We start from the raw sequence: 20,840 nt of genomic DNA, 5'->3' as shown, positions 1-20,840 counted from the left end.
CCAAAATATACTTCCTTGGCATATTTTGAGCTGATTATTTTGAGAAACTGCAGGCACAGGAGCAGCTGAAAAGCTGTCCTTTTGTAAAGAACATTTACATCTACAAAGGAAATCTACATCAGTAAATTGTATCAGGCAGAGTGTCTGGGATACCTCTTTTTTTTTTTTTAATACCTCTATTAGCTGAGAGACTGTTTCTCTGCAGAGCAGGACGGGGTTTGCTCACCAAGCACTTATTCCCCTTTCCCTGCCATGACTTGCTGTTGCTTAATCCCTGGAAGCCTCAAGCCTCTACTCCTTTCTGTAGAGCAGAATTCTGTGTAAGGCCCGACATGGTGGCTCACACCTGCAATCCTAGCACTTTGGAGGGCAGAGGCGGCTGGATCACTTGAGGTCAGGAGTTTGGGACCAGCCTGGCAATTATGGTGCAACCCTGTCTCCACTAAAAATGCAAAACAAATTAGCCAGGTGTGGTGGCACATGCCTGTAATCCCAGCTACTCAGGAGGCTGAGACAGGATAATCACTTGAACCTGGGAGGCACAGGTTGCAGTGAGCCGAGATCGCACCACTGCCCTCCACCCTGAGCGACAAAGCAAGATTCCATCTCAAACAAACAAACAAGCAACAAAAACAAGAAAAAAACCCAAACAGAATACTGCATAAACCTCAATCATCTGGCCTTTTTGAGCCTCATATTTGGTGGGACTTCCATGCATGTGCACATAACTAAAATGGTTTTTCTCCTGTCATCTGTCCACTGTCAGTTTACTTCATAGGCTCAATTATCAAACCTTCAGAGAGTAGAAAGTTTTATTCTCCACCACACTCGTCTTTAAACATGCCAGGTGTCTCTAACACGCAGCCAGCTGAGAACACTGGCTGGGCTATCTTCAGGCCTCCCACGGCCTCCACTGTGACTTGCTCTGACTCACACAACAGGATGGCAGAGGTTTGGCAAGACAGGAAGCCAACGCCCGGGGCAGCAGCCACATCTGTGCTCCCGGAAATCCACATTTGGTCAAAGGGGACACTTCGGGGTGCTGACACTTTGGGGTGCGGGGAGCATTTGGGCTGCTTGGTCCTCCCTCTGGCTGGATTGACCCCGTTGCTTCCCCACTTGTCCCCATGCTTCAGAGACTCTTCCACACAGAGCTGGTCTTAAAGCATAAACAAAACCCACGGATGATGGGGCGACAGAGATTAAATGGCAAGACTCCGGAGGATGCTGGAGGAATGTGTGACCTCAAAATTAAGCAGAGCATCTGTGAGCCCGATGTCCCATACCCGTTAGCAGTCACGCCCCATCTCCCCTCCTACCAGCCCCTGGCATCTATTAATGTACTTTTTGTCTCTATGAATGCGCCCATTTTGGAAATTTTATATAAAGAGGATCATACAATACATGACCTTTGTGACTGACTTCTTTCACTCAGCATCACATTTTTGAGGTTGGTCCGCATCGTAGCGTGTATCAGTGCTTCTTTATTGACAAATAATTTCCACCATTTGGATACGTCGCATGCTATGTATCTAATTATAAGTTGATGGACATTTGGTTTGTTGCCACTTTTGGGGGCCATTATGAGCAGAGTTTTAGGGACCCACTTTCTTTTTCTTTTTTTAACAGGGTCTCACTCTGTCACCCAGGCTGGAGTGCAGTGGCACAATCACAGCTCACTGCAGCTTCACCCTCCTGGGCTCAAGTGGTCCTCCCACCTTAGCCTCCTGAGTAGCTCGGACTACAGGCATGAGCCGCCACATCTGGCTAATTTTTTTTCTTTTCTTTTCTTTTTTTTTTTGTAAAGACGAGGTTTCGCCACATTGCCCAGGCGGATCTCAAACTCCTGGGCTCAAGTGGATCCACCGGCCTCAACCTCCCAAAGTGCTGGGTGCTGGGATTACAGGCGCGAGCCACCACTCCCAGTCTCCCAGTCTAGGGGCCCACTTTCAAATCACAAGCAGCCGCTTTCTGGAAGGCACCTCATCATGCATTGGCAGGGCTATGTCCTTCACAAGTTGACCCAGACGACGCTCTTCCCAAGTGACTTCTGCTCCAGGTCCACTGTTCAGGCTCCCGTTGGTCCTAACCCCTCCAGACATCCCGCCTTGGGGGGTACCTGGGCCCCTACTGTTCTTTCCTATATCAGCCTCAACCAAGCTCTTCCCACCCCTCAATCCATCAGACATCCTCCAGTCACACTGAACTTCAAAGAAAGAACAGAAGCTGGGTGCGGTGGCTCATGTCTAATTCCAGCACTTTGGGAGGCTGAGGCGAGTGGATCACCTGAGGTCAGGAGTTCGAAAACAGCCTGCCCAACACGGTGAAACCCCGTCTCTACTAAAAATACAAAAACAAAAAAAAATTAGCCGAACTTGGTGGCGGGCACCTGTAATCCCAGCTGCTCAGGAGGCTGAGGCAGGAGAATTGCTTGAATCTGGGAGGTAGAGGTTGCAGTGAGCCGAGATTGTGCTACTACACTCCTGCCTGGGTAACAGGGTGAGACCCTGTCTTGAGAGAGAGAGAGACAGAGAGAAAGAAAGAAAGAAAGAAAGAAAGAAAGAAAGAAAGAAAGAAAGAAAGAAAGAAAGAAAGAAAGAAAGAAAGAAAGAAAGAAAGAAAGAAAGAAAGAGAGAGAAAAAGAGAGAGGAAGGAAGAAAGAGAAGGAGGGAGGGAAGGAGGAAGGAAAGAAAAGAAAGAGGAGAGGAGACGAGACAAGACGAGATGAGAAGCGAAGAGAAGAGAAGAGAAGAGAAGAGAAGAGAAGAGAGAGAAGAGAAGAGAAAAGAAGGAAAGAAAGAAAGAAAGAGCAGAGAGGCCCAGTCACTCTTCTGAGAGTCTCGTGGCATCTCGGTAGATTTGCTGGTCCCTTTACATAACCCAGGGTGAGGCATCCCCTAATTTCACCCACAGATGCAGCTAAGCCCAGGCCCTTGTCCAGACAAAACCATCCTGCCAAGCTCCCACCACCCCATCAGCATCACTTTCAGGTTGTTGGTCATCACTGATTTTTGGTCATCTATGTCACCTAAGAGGCCACTCATGACGTTAGCCCTTGACCTCAAAAAGAACCTCAAAGAAAATTCCAGGTTTCATTCCAAAAGGAGAAATTGGATCAAACTGTGATGGCTCATGCCTATAATCCCAGCACTATGGGAGGCTGAGGCAGGTGGATCTCTTGAGCCCAGGAGTTTGAGACCATCCTGGGCAACGCTGTCTTTCCAAAAAAAACAAACAAAAAAAATTAGCTGGGCATGGTGGTGCGTGCCTGTAGTCTCAGCTACTCAGTAGGCTGAGGTGGGAGGATCACGTAAACCTGGGAGGTTGAGGCTGCAGTGAGCCGGGATGGTGCCACTGCACTCCAGCCTGGAAGACAGAGCAAGATGCTGTCTCAAAAACTAGCAAACCAAACAAAAGGAGAAACTGCTGGCAGCCCCTAATCTAGTACTGTCCCAGCTCCACCCACTTTCAGATCCAGCGTCCTCCCCTGGCACATGGGAGCCCGCTTCTCTGTGCTGACAGTGAGGGAAGATCCCCTCCGGGGAGAACTGTAGCCTTGACCTCTGCACGCTTTACTTATCCAGAGCACAAGGCAGGGCCACTGACTCATCCTGGTTTACCCTGGACTTTCCCAGGTTCAGCACTGAAAAGTCCCGCATCTGGAAAAGCCCCTGAGTTGCTGACAAACCAGACAGTCGGGGCCATGCAAAGCACAGTGCATGGTGCTTTAGCCACGAAGTCGATTAAAGAGTCAGAGGCAGTGAGCCACAGGAAGCGCCACGTGACCCAGACTGTGAGGAGGACACAGGAAACCAACGCTCACTGTGTCCTGCCTGGGGGGTTAACCTATCAACAAGCATCAGCGTTGCCATTCCAGAGATCAGCAAACTGAAGAGCAGTCGTGACTTGTCCTCTCTTGCAAGACAAGAGAGTAACAAATCCATGAAGGGAAGGATGCGGACTTGAGCAAAGGGGGCAGGGCCTGATGTCATTTTGGCATTTTTTTCTTTGAATGACTCAGGTAAAATTCACATAACGTAAATTAACCATTTTAAAGTGTACAATTCAGAGGCATTTGGTACATTCACACTGTTGTGCAAGCACCACTTGTATCTAGTCCCAAAATATTTTCACTTCCCCAAAAGGAAACTCTGTCCCCATCAAGCAGTCACACCCTACTCCCTTGCCCCTGCCCCCAGCCTCTGACAACCACCGATGTACCTTTTGTCTCTATGGATTTGCCTTTACTGAGCAATTCATATTAATGGAACTATACAATATGCGGCCCTTTGCAACTGGCTCTTTTTAATCAGCATCATTTTTTTTTTCTTTGAGATAGAGTCTTGCTCTGTCGCCCAGGCTAGAGTGCAGTGGCATGATCTCGGCTCACTGCAACCTCCACCTCCTGGGCTCAAGCAATTCACATGCCTCAGCCTCCTGAGTAGCTGAGACTGCAGGTGCGCACTACCACGCTTGGCTAATTTTTTTTTTTTTTTTTTTGTAGAGACAAGGGGTCTCACTACATTGCCCAGACTGGTGTCGAACTCGTGGCCTCAAGCAATCCTCCTGCCTCGGTTTCCCAAAGTGCTGGGATTACAGGCGTGAGCCACTGCACCCAGCCTATCATCCTAGTTTTGTTTTTTTGGGTTTTTTGTTTGTTTGTTTGTTTTTGAGACCGAGTTTCAATCTGGTCACCCAGGCTGGAGTGCAATGGTGCAATCTTGGCTCACTGTAACCTCCGCCTTCTGGGTTCAAGCGATTCTCCTGCCTCAACCTCTCAAGTAGTTCTGACTACAGGTGTAAGCCACCACCCCTGGCTAATTTTTGTATTTTTAGTAGAGACAGGATTTCACCATGTTGGCCAGCCTGATCTCAAACCCCTGACCTTAAGTGATCTGCCCACTTTGGTATCCCAAAATGCTGGGATTTCAAGTGTGAGGCACCTTGCCCGGCTGCCTCATCAATTCTCTATAAACATTTATTATTGAGAAGTCAGTTGAGCTGTTTCTCTGTACTTGTTTCCAGAAAGAAACAGGGTGCACCTAGACCACCCTGGATCTCAGTGAAAGGCTGTCTTCCCTTTCAATAACTGATGGAGAACTTCTAATTATTCTTCTATGAACCTTAGAATGTACCAAGAAAATCCATTCTGCAGAGTCTTATTTCTGGGCATCCTGTGCATATGAGCTGAGAGGAATCTGATTTTTATGCAGCGCCGAATGTCATCAAAAGGCTTCGAGGAAGAGTTTCCTGAGTTTCCTTGATGTTTGCGGCGCTTGCTGTTACTTTCACACTTAGCTAAGTAACCTTTGATACTGTGTGGTTATAACATAATAACCACAGGTCCTTTGTCTTCTCTGGCAAGAGTGAAGAATTCGAAGGACTTTAACCACTGGTAAAAGTGTCTTCTCACATTAACCGCATAGCAGCAAGCTTTGTATGAACCAGCTGGTTATTCTCACTAAATGGGTCAGATACAAGTTACAAGCAGATCGCAAAGCTGCCTAGACTGGACTGAGTGTAGGTTGGCCAAAAGGCATGACTGAGAAGATAAATCTCGTCTGTCCACCCTTTTCCCACTAGTTCCAAGCCAGCCTCGTGGCTGAGCCCAGCTTCCCAAGCCTCTCTGATGATGGCGTCAGTCAGTCCAAGCCAGGTTTAGCTGAGTGCTTCTGGCCATCCCAGGGTGCAATCATGCCTTCCTTTGCCATCTGGGCTTTCCCCAGGTTAGTGGAACTGCTTCCAGGAGGGTGGGTCCTGCCCTGTGGAGTGCCTGGAGCAGGGACTGGTCACCAGCATTAAGTGTCCAGAGAGGGAGCACGTATATATGAATCAATTTTTAGAAGAGACAATAACCCATTCAAAAAAGGGCAACAGCCAGACTGGTAGCTCATGCCTGTAATTCCAGCATTTGGGAGGCTGAGGCGGGAGGATGGCTTTAGCCCAGGAGTTTGAGACCAGCCGGGTAACTTAGTGAGACCCTCGTCTGTATAATTTTTTTTTTTTTTAATTAGTTGGGCATGGTAACCCCTACCTATAGTCTCAGCTACTCGGGAGGCTGAGGTGGGAGGATGGCTTGAGTCTAGGAGGTTGAGGCTGCAGTGAGCTATGATCATGCCACTGCACCTCAAACTGGGCAACAGAGCAAGACAAAAAAAAAAAGAGGGGATCATAGAAAAAGAGATTCAAGTGTTGTTAAACAATGGATGGCCAACCTCATTCACAGTCAAAAAGTACAAATCAAACAACAATGAGATATCCTGGGCGGGGCAAGGGGAGTGCAGTTTCATGGGCAAATATTACCCCATTTAATATCCTTGGTACCAGTGAGGTTGTGGTGAAAGGATGTGCTCACTAGCGCCCCCTGAAGGAGACCTGAGCACCTTTTCTGGCCTTGGGGCCTCCAAGCCAGCTTCCTGGATCGTCCAAGGATTCTGCTACCAGTGACCTTCCATAAATCTGTTTTCTGCTTAAACTAGCTAGGGTGGGTTCTGTTGTTTCCAACCTGGCCTCTAACACAAGGTCTCTGAGCTTCAGTTTTCCTGCCAGGTGAGAAGGGGATACTGCTCTCTTCTGTACACGTGGATTGAGAGCATTTCCGAGATAACATCGCAAGTACAGTTGTTCACTAGATGGGTGTGTTATCAGCCCCTGTCCACAACCCCTTATCTGGGAACCTCAGGGGCCAGAAATGTTTCATGATTTGGGTTTTTTGGTTTGTTTTTAAGACAGGAGGGAGTCTCACTATATTGCCCAGGCTGGTCTCAAACCATTGGCCTCAATAAATCCTCCCACCTTGGCCTCCCAAAGTGCTGTGATTACAGGCGTGAGCACCCAGCCTAATGTGGCATTTTAGAAAGGCGATATGGTGCAGGTAATATTAGGGAGCACTCTCAGCATGCTGTGGGCAGCACTCTGTAATCAAACCATTTCTCATTTTCTAGGGAAACTGTATCCATTTCACATTTAATGGAAGAATTAAGGATTAAATCTAGCTTGATATTAATTCAAGTCAGGAATTAAGAAGATGTTTGTGATTTTTCACTCTTTGGATTTTGGAGCTGTAAGTTGGAATTTATTTTCCCATGACCTGAATATTTTATTCTGTGATACTTGATTGTTTTTGTTTTTGTTTTGTTTGGTTTTGTTTTTGAAATGGAGTCTCACTCTGCTATCCAGGCTGGAGTGCAGTGGTGTAATCTCGGCTCACTGCAACCTGAACCTCCTGGGTTCAAGCGATTTTACAGCCTCAGCCTCCTGAGTAGCTGGGATTACAGGTGCCTGCCACCATGGCTGGCTAATTTCTGTATTTTTAGTAGAGACAGGGTTTCACCATGTTGGCCAGACTGGTTTCAAACTCCTGACCTCAAGTGATCCTCCCACCTCGGCCTCCCAAAATGCTGGGATTACAGGTGTGAGCCACTGTGCCCAGCCTGATACTTGGTTTTTAAAAATCCTTCGACACAGGACTGGAGTATGACCTCTGCAGCACTCCGTGGGAAGAGCTGTGGCCCCTTGGCTTATTATTGCTTCTTAGCAGTCCCAGTGACCTTCGGCCTGAGGCAGGTGAGCCCCAGGTAGTTTATGACATCGCTGGGTTGTTGGCCTTTCCAAGCCCAAAGTGACACTAGCATTTCTCTAGGCCTTGAACTACCTGGGGAGTCAGAGCCACCAGCATTGAATGGGCATCAGTTTTTAGTTTTTGTTTGTTTGTTTGTTGAGATGGAGTCTCGCTCTGTCGCCCAGGCTGGAGTGCAGTGGCGCCATCTCAGCTCACTGTAAGCTCCGCCTCCCGGGTTCACGCCATTCTCCTGCCTCAGCCTCCCAAGTAGCTGGGACTATAGGTGCCCGCCACCACGCCAAGCTAATTTTTTGTATTTTTAGTAGAGACGGGGTTTTACCATGTTAGCCAGGATGGTCTCGATCTCCTGACCTTGTGATCTGCCCACCTCAGCCTCCCAAAGTGCTGGGATTACAGGTGTGAGCCACCACACCCTGCCGAATGGGCATCAGTTTTACATATGGGTCCTAAACTGATTTCCGTGGGAGGAAATTCCAGAATTCCCAATTCAGATTAAGGGTGGGGCATCCCGAGGTTAAAATTCTCTCATTAAGGTTCTCTAAGAAGTCACATTTGAGCATACAGATGGACTACTATGCAGCAATCACCAACTGAGCATTTTGCAACCCTATTTTTAAGGTGTCTATGTATAGTTTTTCCCCCCTTTTCACAGCTTAATTGAGGTATAACTGGTATATATTATGCCATGCATGTTTTAAATATACATTTTGATAAGTTTTTAACATATGTGAAATCTTCCCCACAATAAAAATAATAAATATCCATTACCCCCAAAATGTCCTTGTTGAACACAGTTTCAAAACTTTCTTGGGCTTTGTCCAACCCTAGAACCCTGGAAAGTTGGGCATGGATACTTGAGTAGCCATAGGTGAGAGGGACCCAGATGCCTGGGACCTCAAAAGGTTCCAGCAGTCGGGGGCCTCAAACAGCAACTCCACCCCCTTTGAATAAACTGCTGAGCTGTGCTCATAGCAGACGTCACGCGCGTCCGTGTAAAGAGACCACCAAACAGGTTTTGTGTGAGCAACAAGGCTGTTTATTTCACCTGGGTGCAGGCAGGCCGAATCCAAAAAATGAGTCAGCGAAGGGAAATAGGGGTGGGGCCGTTTTATAGGACTTGGGTAGGTAGTGAAAAATTACAGTCAAAGGGGTTGTTCTCTGGCAGGCAGGGGCGGGGGTTACAAGGTGCTCAGTGGGGGAGCTTCCGAGCCAGGAGAAGGAATTTCACAAGGTAATGTCATCGGTTAAGGCAGGAACTGGCCATTTTCACTTATTCCGTGATTCTTCAGTTACTTCAGGCCATCTGGATGTATATGTGCAGGCTTGGGCTCAGAGGCCTGACAGCAGATTCAAGGCCAGCCCAGCCACCCCTCCACACCTTTCCTGGGCTTTGTGCAACCCTAGAATCCTGAAAAGTTGGGCATGGAGCCTGATTTAATTTGACTGAGACAGCAAAAGTGATATGATGGTTCTTGTTTCCGAGTGTTGTGAAGAAACACACGGCAGTTCCCAGCTACTTGGTAAAAGACCCACCCTTTAGGCAGATGAAAAAACTTATCTAGGTCAGGAAGTGCATCCTGTTTTCAGTAATCAGATCTGCCCAGTGATCCACCTGGCTTCCTATTTATGCAACACATCTTACTTGTAGATAATTACCAAATTCTTGAAAGCCAGACTGGGCTGCTCGCATCTGTAGTTCTAGCTACCGGGGAGACTAAGGTGGGAGGATTGCTTGAGCACAGGAGTTTGAGGCCAGCTTGGGCAACAAAGCAAGACTCCTGTTTTAATTTTAAAAAGAAAGAAAGAACGGAATAAAGGAAAAAAAGTCCCACAGTAGGCTGAAGTTGAAGTTTAGCGACAACGCTTTGGTCACTGATGTATCTCAAGTGTCTAGAACAATGCCTGGCATCTAAGGAGTGCTTAATAAATATTTGTTGAGGAATAAAAAAGTAAATGAGTTTGTCTCTCTTTTTTTTTTTTTTTTTTTTTTTTTTGGTGGAGGGGTGGGAAGGGTGTCACTCTATCACCCAGACTGGAATGTAGTGATGCAATCATGGCTAACTTCTGCCTCGAAATCCTAGGCTTGGGTGATTCTCCTGCCTCAGCCTCCCAAGTAGCTGGGAGTACAGGTGCACACCACCAAGCCCGGCTAAGTTTTTTTTTTTTTGAGATGGAGTTTCACTCTTGTTGCCCAGGTTGGGGTACAATGGAACGATCTCAACTCATGGCAACCTCCGTCCCCTGGTTCAAGCAATTCTCCTGCCTCAGCCTCCTGAGTAGCTTGGATTGCAGGCATGCACCATCATCCCTGGCTAATTTTGTATTTTTAGTAGAGACGGAGTTTCTTCATGTTGGTCAGGCTGCTCTTGAACTCCCAACCTCAGGTGATCTGCCTGCCTCGGCCTCCCAAAGTGCTGGGATTACAGGTGTGAGCCACCATGCCTGGCCTCTAATTTTTTTTTTTTTTTTTTTTTTTTAAGAGATGGGGCTTTGCCACATTGTTCATGCTCATGCTGGTCTTGAACTCCTGGGCTCAAGCAATCCTCCCGCCTCGGCCTCCCAAAGTGCTTGGATTACAGGTGTGAGTCACCACACCTGGCTGAATCTCCTTTTGATACTTGGATAAGTCAAAGCTTCAGCACTAGAATATCATATCTGGTAGTGTTGCCTTTATTTGAGCCAATGTTCTTTGAGGTGAGGCTGTTTCCTAGGCAACGTGAGTGATGTTCATTTGGAAAATAGGAATGTCCCTGGGTCTTGAGTAAAGTGGGTCCTGGAATTTCCTTTGCCTAGGTGACCCTATGCTACCTGGGGGAATGAGTTAGGAGGCATGTGTGGATGTGCCCAGGTCCCTGGGTGTTGGACTGGACAGTACTGGGAGGAATGGTGCCCTCTCCACTGCGTGAACTGGGAGGCCCAGGCAGGGTGGAGGCTCCCCCAAGCCAGGGCAGGTCATGGGACTGTCAGTTGGGGGTGCAGCCCATTGATAGATGAGAAGAAACTGCCACTCAGTGGACACCCCCCAAGTGCCTTGGGGACATTGAAAAGCTCTGTGGATTGGTGCTTGTCTAGCACAGCCAGAGGGGCCACCCCAGTTCCTGCCAGGGGCTCCCCACCTCCCACACAGAGAGTCCAGCCACCTGGGGATCTACCAGATGTTCTAATGCCAGAACAGAGGAAATGGAGGGGCTTTGACAGAATCTCCTACTGCAGACCCCAAGAGAATAGCCTGGGACTGGATGTAATCCAACTTGCAATCCACTCATGGTCCGCTCCATCGCACGATCACCGTTGTTCCAGACGCTAGATGCCGTGTTCAGTGATTGACCGAGCATTCTCTGCTGCTGCCACTAAAACATAAGCTCTGCAAGCTCAGAGTTTTTATCTGTTGTGCTCAGAACAGGACCTAGCACAGAGTAGATTCTCAATAAGTAAATATGTGCTAAATACATGAAAGAAGCGAGGGAGGGAGGGAAGGAAGGAGGAAGGGATAGAAGGCAACATATTCCAGACCACCGCGTCCTTTCTGAACATGCTTCACCGCCCCTAAGCTCTCTCTGTTCTTGCCCTCACCCACAAAGGTACCCACCCACATGAATTTGTGTTTGCTTTGCTTGGATCTATTTGGTATGAATACACCAGAAGTCACACACTATGATGTTTGAGGTTTCCAAGATAAAAAGAAAGTTCACAGTGACAATAGTTGAAGATTCTGCAAAAGAAAGGATGTTAACAATGAATTTAACACTCACCAAATGTAGCATAATCTCTACATAGTGGCTTGTGCCCGGTGCCCATGACTGTACCCGGGAGTCACTATACCTGGCAGTTAGCAAGGAAGGGCTGAAACCTGAGGGCTGCTGACGGTGAATGTGAGGCATTCGGCATCTCCTCCTATCGCTGGCCAGGGCGTGTTCAGGGCTTTGCAAAGTCAAAACTACACCTGTAGAGAGTGTCCTGAAACTACAGGCAACCTGATTTTCATACAATCCTGAAACACAGGAGAAGCAAAACGTTCCTTCCTCTCCTGTCCTGCGTGTGGTTTCTACATGCTTCTCACAAAGGGTGACATAATGCTGCCTTCTGGCTGTTTTTTTGGTGCTTAAAAATTGAGGAGTTTCAGGATATGAATTTTGGCCATTTCTGTATTGTAAGATTATGGGGTAATTGTTTTTTCTTCTTTATACTTTTCTGTATTTTATAGTTCCTTGACAATGAACCAGTACTTTTTTTTTTTTTCCTGAGACAGAGTCTTGCTCTGTCACCCAGGTTGGAGTGCAGTGGCGCGATCTTGGCTCACTGCAACCTCCGCCCCAGGTTCAAGTGATTCTCCTGTCTCAGCCTTCTGAGTAGCTGGGATTACAGTGTGTGCCACCACACCTGGCTAATTTTTGTATTTTTAGTAGAGACGGGGTTTCACCATGTTGGCCAGGCTGGTCTCGAGCTCCTGACCTCAAGTGATCTGCCCACCTTGGCACCGCGCCTGGCCCAAGTACTACTATTATAAAGATAACAACAAGAAAAAAGTTAGAAAAATTTATGGGCTGGGTGTGGTGGCTCACGCCTGTAATCGCAGCACTTTGGGAGGCTGAAGTAGAGGGATCACTTGCAGCCAGGAGTTCGAGACCAGCCTGGGCGACATACTAAGACTCCATCTTTAAAAGAATTTTTTTTTTAATTAGCTCATGTGGGCAGCACGTATGAGTACTCCCAGCTACTCAGGAGACTGAGACAGGAGGATGACTTGACCCCAGGAGTTCCAGGCTGTGGTGAAATATGACTGTGCCATTGCACTCCAACCTGGCCAACAGAGATCCTGTCTTTAAAAGCAAAAACAAACAAACAAACAAAAACTTGTGTATTTAAGTTTACAAGTTCCAAATCAGTTAAAATTTCATTTTAAGTTAGCCCATACATTAAGGGCTCCCACTGAGGTACAAATCCTAACAAAAGCAAAAATAACCATTGCCCATAGCGGAAGTCAGACTGAAACCAAAACATGTGTGCCTCTAAACTGCCCTTCTCTCTCTTTTTTTTTTTTTTTTTGAGACAGAGTGTTACTCTGTTGCCCAGGCTGGAGTGAAGTGGCACGATCTCAGCTCGCTGCAACCTCCACCTCCTGGATTCAATCGATTCTCCTGCCCCAGCCTACCGAGTAGTTGGGATTACAGGTGCCCACCACCATGCCTGGCTAATTTTTATATTTTTAGTAGAGATAGGGTTTCACCATGTTGGCCAGGCTGGTCTCAAACTCCTGACCTCAAGTGATCCACCCGTCTTGGCCTCCTAAAGTGCTGGGATTACAGGTGTGAGCCACTGCGCCCGAGCTCCAGGAGACTTGGATCCTTACACCACACGCCAGCTTTCCCTGGAAGCCTCAGTCCTGGCATGAGCCTCTGCAAGGGGAATGTGTACCCAGAAAGAACTGTTTGTGGAGAGGAAGGAATTAAATAAAGAACCCTGCTGTCCCAGTAACCTCTCCCTCCCTCCTGTAGAACTAATGACTGGCCACACTGCCCAGGCCAGGTCCCCACTGTTACCTTTTCACAACCAGAAATTGTAGTCTTGTCCATAAATGGATTTGGATAGATTATTCAAGAAGTGCAGCAACTCCTTTCCACCCCCACTTGCCCTGAATCCCCAGCCCCAGAAAGCAATTTTAATATTTCTACCTCCTCCTTAGTTGAAGGCAGCCTTTGACTAAGCTAATTTAACAATACACTGAATTTAACAAGAAAAGGGCAAAAACCAGCCCCAGGAAATGTAGCCCTGCAGAGGCCACAGGCCTGCAGATTTTGAGAGGAGGGGAATGCTGGCGTGGTGGTAGCCTAGGGCTGCCAGGCTCTGGGTGTGTGTGTAGGGGGGGTTGGGGTTGTGTGTGTGTGTGTGTGCTTGCACACTGGGCAGGGGTGAAGGGAACAGACCAAGATGGAAGTAGGGCAAAGAGTCCAAGGTCCAGACGCTAACAGCTGCCACCTATCTGTCCAGTGTCGTTCTGTGTAGCCCCTATGGTGGGCTGAATAATGACCCCCAGAGATGTTCACAACCTAACCCCCAACACTTGTGAATCTGTTGCCTTCCATGATAAAGGGGAGTTGGCAGACATCTAAGCTAAGGGTCTCAAGATGGAAAGATGATTCTAGATTATTGGGTGGGCCCAATGTCATCACAAGCGTCCTCACATGGGGAAGAGGCAGGCAGGAGGGTCCAAGAAGGAGGGGTGGGGATAGAAGCAGAGATTAGGGTGGTTTGAAGATGGCTTGAAGATGGAAGTAGGGAGCATGATTTAAGGAATGCAGCCAGGCGCGGTGGCTCACGCCTGTAATCCCAGCACTTCGGGGGGCCAAGGCGGGCGGATCACCTGAGGTCAGGAGTTCAAAACCAGCCTGACCAACAGAGCAAAACCTCATCTCTACTAAAAATATATTTAAAAAAAAAAGAAATAGCTGGGCCTCGTGGCATGCGCCTGTAATCCCAGCTACTATGGGGGTCTAAAGCATGAGAATCGCTTGAACCCAGGAGGCGGAGGTTGCAGTGACCCCAGATCACACCATTACACTGAAGCCTGGGAAACAGAGTGAGACTCCGTCCCAAAACAAGAAAAAAAAAAAAAGAAAAGAAAAGAAAAAAGGAATGTGGCAGCCTCTCTAGAAGCTGCAAAGGGCAAGGAATTGATTTTTCCCAGAGCCTCTGAAGGACCATAGCCTTGTCAATCCGTTTTGGGTTTCTCTCTTTCTTTCTTCCTTCCTTCTGTTTTTTTTCTTTTTCTTTTCTTTTTTTTGAAACAGAGTCTCACTCTGTTGCCCAGGCCGCAGTGCAGTGGCACCATCTTGGCTCGCTGCAATCTCTGCCTCCTGGATTCAAGAGATCCTCCTATCTCAGGCTCCCTAGTAGCTGGGACTACAGGCATGCACCACCTCCCTTCCTTTCTTTTCCTATTCTTTTTCATAGACAGAGTCTCATTCTGTTACCCAGGCTTTGGGTTATATGGAACTGATGTCCCTTTCTTTTTTATAGACAGGGTCTCACCCAGGCTGGAATGCAGTGGTGCAATCGTAGCTCACTGCAGGCTCGAACTCCTGGGCTCAAGTGATCCTCCCAACTCAGCCTCCTGAGTAGCTAGGACTACAGGTGCCCACCACCATGCCTGGCTAATGTTTTATTTTTTGGAGAGACAGAGTCTTGCTATGTTGCCTAGGCTGTTCTCAACTCCTAGCCTCAAGTGATCCTCACATCTCAGTCTCCCAAAGTGCTGGGATTATAGGCATGAGCACCCAGCCCCATTTGGGATTTCTGACCTCTAAAACTATAAGAGAATGAATTTTTTTGTTTTAAGCCACTAAGTTTGTGGCGATGCGTTACAGTAGCCATAGGAAACTAATCCAGCTTCCAAGAACTGGGGGCCCGGCCAGGCATCACAGGGTGCACTGGCAGAAGAGGCCGGCTCACCCATCTCTGAGCTGGGCATCCTCAGCCTGGATCCCTGCACCTTGAGAGTCCTACATGGAAGGGTGAAGTCCCCTAGTGTGGCCCCAGCAGTTCAAAATCCCTTGGAGGGGCCGGGCGCGGTGGCTCAAGCCTGTAATCCCAGCACTTTGGGAGGCCGAGACGGGCGGATCACGAGGTCAGGAGATCGAGACCATCCTGGCTAACACGGTGAAACCCCATCTCTACTAAAAAATACAAAAAACTAGCCGGGCGAGGTGGCGGGCGCCTGTAGTCCCAGCTACTCGGGAGGCTGAGGCAGGAGAATGGCGTAAACCCGGGAGGCGGAGCTTGCAGTGAGCTGAGATCCGGCCACTGCACTCCAGCCTGGGCGACAGAGCCAGACTCAGTCTCAAAAATAAATAAATAAATAAATAAACAAAATCCCTTGGAGGTCACCCATGTGCTCCCAGGCAGGCTTCCTGAGAAAATGAAAACATCGAGTTTCTTCATTTGTGGCTAGTATTGCACCCCGTCAGTGTGGCAATGCGGTTCTCTCACCAGAAACGCTGACTGACAACTTCCACGTGGTTGAAAAACAGGGATTGGATTCACTGAGACTGATTCCTATGGTATGGTTATGCTGTGGCACGGCAAGCACAGGCGTTTCTGAGATAGTGACTGTTGCTACTTCCTTAACAATCTACATAAAATGAGCACCCATCAGGCAGAAGCTGGTGACATCTTCATTTCTGTTTTTCACATCTCTGTTTTATGGGCTCTTTTATATATATATATATATATGTGTGTGTGTGTGTGTGTGTGTGTGTGTGTGTATATATATATATATATATATATATATAAAATGTATTTATTTTGAGACAGAGTCTCGCTCTGTTGCTCAGGCTGGAGTGCAGTGGCATGATCTCAGCTAACTGCAACCTCTGCTTCCAGGGTTCAAGTAATCCTCCCACAGCATCCCGAGTAGCTGGGATTACAGGCATGGGCCACCATACCTGGCTAATTTTTGTATTTTTAGTAGAGACAGGGTTTCACCATGTTAGCCAGGCTGGTCTCAAACTCGTGAGATCCACTGCCTCGGCCCTCCAAAGTGCTGGGATTACAGGTGTGAGCCACTGCAATCGGCCTATGGGCTCTTTTTTTACACATTGGCATAGCCAAAGACCAAACCCTTTCCAAGACACGTATACACATGCATACATGCATACACACACACACACACACACACACACACACGAGGAAATCGTGCTTTTGAAGGTGATCAAACCCAGAGAATACAAGATTTACAAGAGGTTCAAGTACACACTTTCTAAACCCAAAAAGTAGCAGTAATCAAATCAAAATACATGTTTGGAAAAAAGATTCAAATATGTTTTTTAAAAGCAAAAACAGTCACAATAAACAAAGCAAAGAATGTATCTGAAAGAGTATTCATATATATGTTTGCAAAGAAAGAGAGTTAGAATAAGAAGTATTTTTCACTTTTAGAATATGTGACATTAGATTCTTTGGGTTATATGGAACTGATGTCCCTCATGAAAAATTGCCAAGGAATTGGGGGTGTGTAGGGAGCTCCAGGTGATTCTTTGAGGTGAAATCGTGCGTGATTTTGGGTCCAGCGAAGGTATATAGTGGGAGGAGGCTCCCACAGAAGGTGGAGTTGACACAGGCTGGAAAGCATGGCTGCAAGGGAGGTTGGGAATTTGAATTTTCTGGAAGCAGTGAATCCTCACAAGACTGAAAATCCTCCCAGTACAGCAAGAGCATTCAAAAGATGCTGGACACTCAGAAATCAAGATAAATGGCCCCTACCCTTACCTCATAGATGTGTTATGAGGGTTGGCAGGAGGTCAATAAATGGTACCTCTTCTTATTAGAGGATATAGGCATAGCTCCCTGTTTGCCCACAGCCTTGTAGTGACTCATCAGATGCCCCATGGGCCTCCTCCTGGCTGTGGCTTACAGACGGGGTCCCCAGTCGCCACTCATGAACAGGGGTGAGCTACAAGGAAAGCTTCATCTGTGTTTACAGCTGCTCCCCATTGCTCTCATGATCGCCTGAGCTTCGCCCCCTGTCAGATCAGCAGAGGCGCTAGCTTCTCTGATCTATTGTGAACTGCACATGAGTGGGATCTAGGTTGCACACGCCTCATAAGAATCTAGTGCCTGATGATCTGTCACTGTCTCCCATCACCCCCAGAAGGGATTGCCTAGTTCCAGGAAAACAAGCTCAGGGCTCCCACTGATTCTACATTATGGTGAGTTTTATAATTATTTCATTATATCTTATAAGGTAATAATTATAGAAATAAAGTGCACAACAAATGGAATGTGCTTGAATCATCCCAAAACCATTCCCCTCTGCCCCCCTGCCTGGTCCTTGGAAAAATTGTCTTCCATGAAACTTGTCCCTGGCGCCAAGAAGGTTGCTGACCACTGCCTTCCAGCAGCTGCTACCTAGCCTGAGCCCTTGGTAATAAACTGCTCCTACTCATGCCCAAGCTGCCAGGTTTTTCCTGGAAGTCTGCAGGATCCCAGAGTGCAAAATTATTATTATTATATTATTATTATAATTAATATTAATAATGTTAATATTAATATTAATAATAATAATATTATTATTATTATCTTGCTCTATCACCCAGGCTAAAGTACAGTGGCGTGACCATAGCTCACTGCAGCTTCAAACTCTTTGGCTCAAGCAATCTTCCCGTATCAGCCTCCTGAGCAGCTGGGATTACAGGCATAGTCCACCATTCCCAGCTAATTTTTATTTTTAAAAAGTTTTTGTAGAGACATGGTCTTGCTATGTTGCCCAGTCTGGTCTCCAACTCCTGGGCTCAAGGGATTCTTCCTGTCTCAGCCTCTCAAAGCACTGGGATTACAGGAGTGAGCCACTGTACCCGGTGGAAGAGCACATTTAAACACACAGAAAAAATGATAGGCTCTTAATCCTTCCAGGAAATGGGGAATGGTTTGAGTTTTTCTGAATTACAAAACCCAAGACGATTCATTACACAAGTCCTGTCCTGAGAACTCATGAAAAAAAATCCCAGGCCTGGGCCTTCCAGTTGTTACCGGCAGCTTCCCAGGTCCTGGGCTGTGGCCCTGGGTTGTGGGTGCTTTTCGTATGTACCAAGATCAGGAATATTAAAGCTTCATATACTTAAAGTGTAGGAGTCTCCTGTTTTTCAAGGAGTTAAAAAGCAACTGGAAGATTTTCTTTTCTCTGCCTGTTGTCTCTTCTCCCTGACAAATTTCAGGATATCGGCCGGGCGCAGTGGCTCACGCCTGTAATTCCAGCACTTTGGGAGGCTGAGGCAGGTGGATCACATGAGGCTAGGGGTTCAAGACCAGTTTGGCCAACATGGTGAAACCCCATCTCTACTAAAAATACAAAAATTAGGCAGGCGTGGTGGTGCGCGCCTGTAATCCCAGCTACTCGGGAAGCTGAGACACGAGAATTGCTTGAATCTGGGAGACAGAGGTTGTAGTGAGCCGAGATCATGCCAGTGCACTCTAGCTTGGGTGACAGAGCAAGACTCTGGTTAAAAACAACAACAACAACAAAAATCAGGATATCATTCATTCCCTGTTTCCAGAAGGAGTGAAATGTAGAATGCTGTATGTATAATAGTAACTGTTGTGAGAGTTCCAGACAGGAGGCAAAAGACTAGAAAAGACTGGGTATTACTCGAATGATATTTTGTGATGGCCCCACTGGGGAAGCAGAAATGCAACAAGTGTAGGCTGGTGAAAGGAGGGGGCTGAGGCCCATGACAAACAGTGAGAAAACCCATCCCATCACCGGAGACCTAAGGGAATTCGTCCTTTCGCTAACATGCCAATTCTTCTGACCTTGATCCTGGAATTTCTTGGAACAAGGGGCACCAAGTCACATATCAAGGCCCCACTTGGCAATGATCAAGGCCTACTTTGAGCTCAGAGCTCTTACAGCTCTGTTGAATACAGGAAAGACACTCATCTACCCACTCACAGGTGTCAGCGGCCCTGCCTTTGGCTGTGTCAATCCCCACAAAATGACAAACAGGGGAAGATGTAGTCAGAGAAGGCGATAGAGTTCTCAGGAAGTGGAGTCCAGAAGTTGTAGAATTTGGACTGTGGGTATGGCAGGAGTGGGGGGCGGGGGAGGCGTTACAGATGAAGGCAGGGAGAGGCGCAAACGGGGGGGTGAACAGCAGAGGAAGAGGCAGACAAGTAGGGCACATGTGACCTTCACAAAGTAAAACTTCAAAGACTCACTGACGGAATAGCTGGGTCTTGGGGAGCTGTGGAGCGCTTGATTGGGCAGAGCTGAGCCTCATTGCAAGAAAACGGAACAGCATGATGAGAAGTTTGCTGTGAAATGCGGGGCACTAGACAGGCCTCGCTAGGAGCCCACACTGCCACTCATTGGTTATGTGATTTGGGGCATGATCAGCCCGGTTTTGATCCAACAAGCAAAAGCATCATGTGATGTGTGTGTATGTGTTTGTGTGTGTGTGTGTTGTTATATTATAGAGATTTGACCTCACATAAACATGACAGATGTGTGCACAGTCCAGGACAGGCAATTTCCCCCTGTCCAGTGCTGGAGCCTGAAGTCCTCAGGGCAGAAGGCCGGGAAGAGAAGGTAGACAAGAGGTGGAGGAAGCAGGGACAAGCTGAAATCTAAGGTTCATCTGCTACTCTCCTCAGTTGCTCTCTATCTCCACACCTCCAACTTACACGACCACACGAGATCCACCAGGAGCTGGAGGAGCCTGGAGCCTGTCTGTATCCCTGCCACCTAGGACGTCAGCAGAGAAGCCACAGGTCATGAGCTGCAAAGATGGATGCCTTGTGCCCTGCCCCAGCCTCTCAAGGGTAAAGGAATATGGCTGCACCTTTCCTTCCATCTTTCAAGTCTTGCACATTGCTAGGGTTTGAAGGTGTCCCCAAATTCCACGTGCTGGAAATTTAATTCCCAATATGGCAGTATGGAGGAATGAGGCCTTTCAGAGGTGATTGGTTATGGTGATCCTGCCCTCATGGATGGGTGGACTCATTCATGGACTAATGGGTTCATGGACCAATAAGTTATCATGGGAGTGGGACTGGGGGCTTTATAAAAGAGGGGATGGGCGTGGTGGCTCACTCCTGTAATCCCAACACTTTGGGAGGCCGAGGCAGGTGGATCACTTGAGGTCAGTAGTTCAAGACCAGGGCAACATGGTGAAACACCATCTCTACTAAAAATACAAAAATTAGCCTGGTGTGGTGGCAGGCACCTGTAATCCCAGCTACTTGGGAGGCTGAGGCAGGAGAATTGCTTGAACCTGGGAGGCAGAGGTTGCAGTGAGCCAAGCTCGCACCATTGCACTCCAGCCTGGGCAACAGAGTGATACTCCATCTCAAAAGAAAAAAAAAGAGGAAGACCGATCTGAGTACCTTAGCACCCTCAGCCCCCTTGCCATGTGATGCCCTGCCCACCTTAGGACTCTGCAGAGAATCTCCATCAGCAAGAAGGCCCTCACCAGATGCAGTACCTCAGCCTCCCAAACTGTAAGAAATAAATGCCTTTTCTTTATCAATGACCCAGCTTCAGATACTCAGTTATAAGCAACAGAAAATGAACTAAGACACACACAAACATCCTTCCCTGCCCATGTTACCTCAGAACTTTTCAGGAAGGGGAATTCTAGGAAATGCAGTTACAGTTTAGCAGACCTACCGCAGTGCAAACCCACCACAGGCCAAGTCACTGAACTCTGCTCGTGTCCCCATGGGACAGCCATTGCTTGCCTAACTGGGAGGTCTGGGTGTTACAATA

The sequence above is a fragment of the Macaca fascicularis genome, chromosome 3 (genome assembly GCF_037993035.2).
Source record: "Macaca fascicularis isolate 582-1 chromosome 3, T2T-MFA8v1.1".
NCBI classification, from domain to species: domain Eukaryota; kingdom Metazoa; phylum Chordata; class Mammalia; order Primates; family Cercopithecidae; genus Macaca; species Macaca fascicularis.
The sequence above is the reverse complement of the archived record's forward strand: the minus strand, read 5'-3'. Positions refer to the sequence as shown.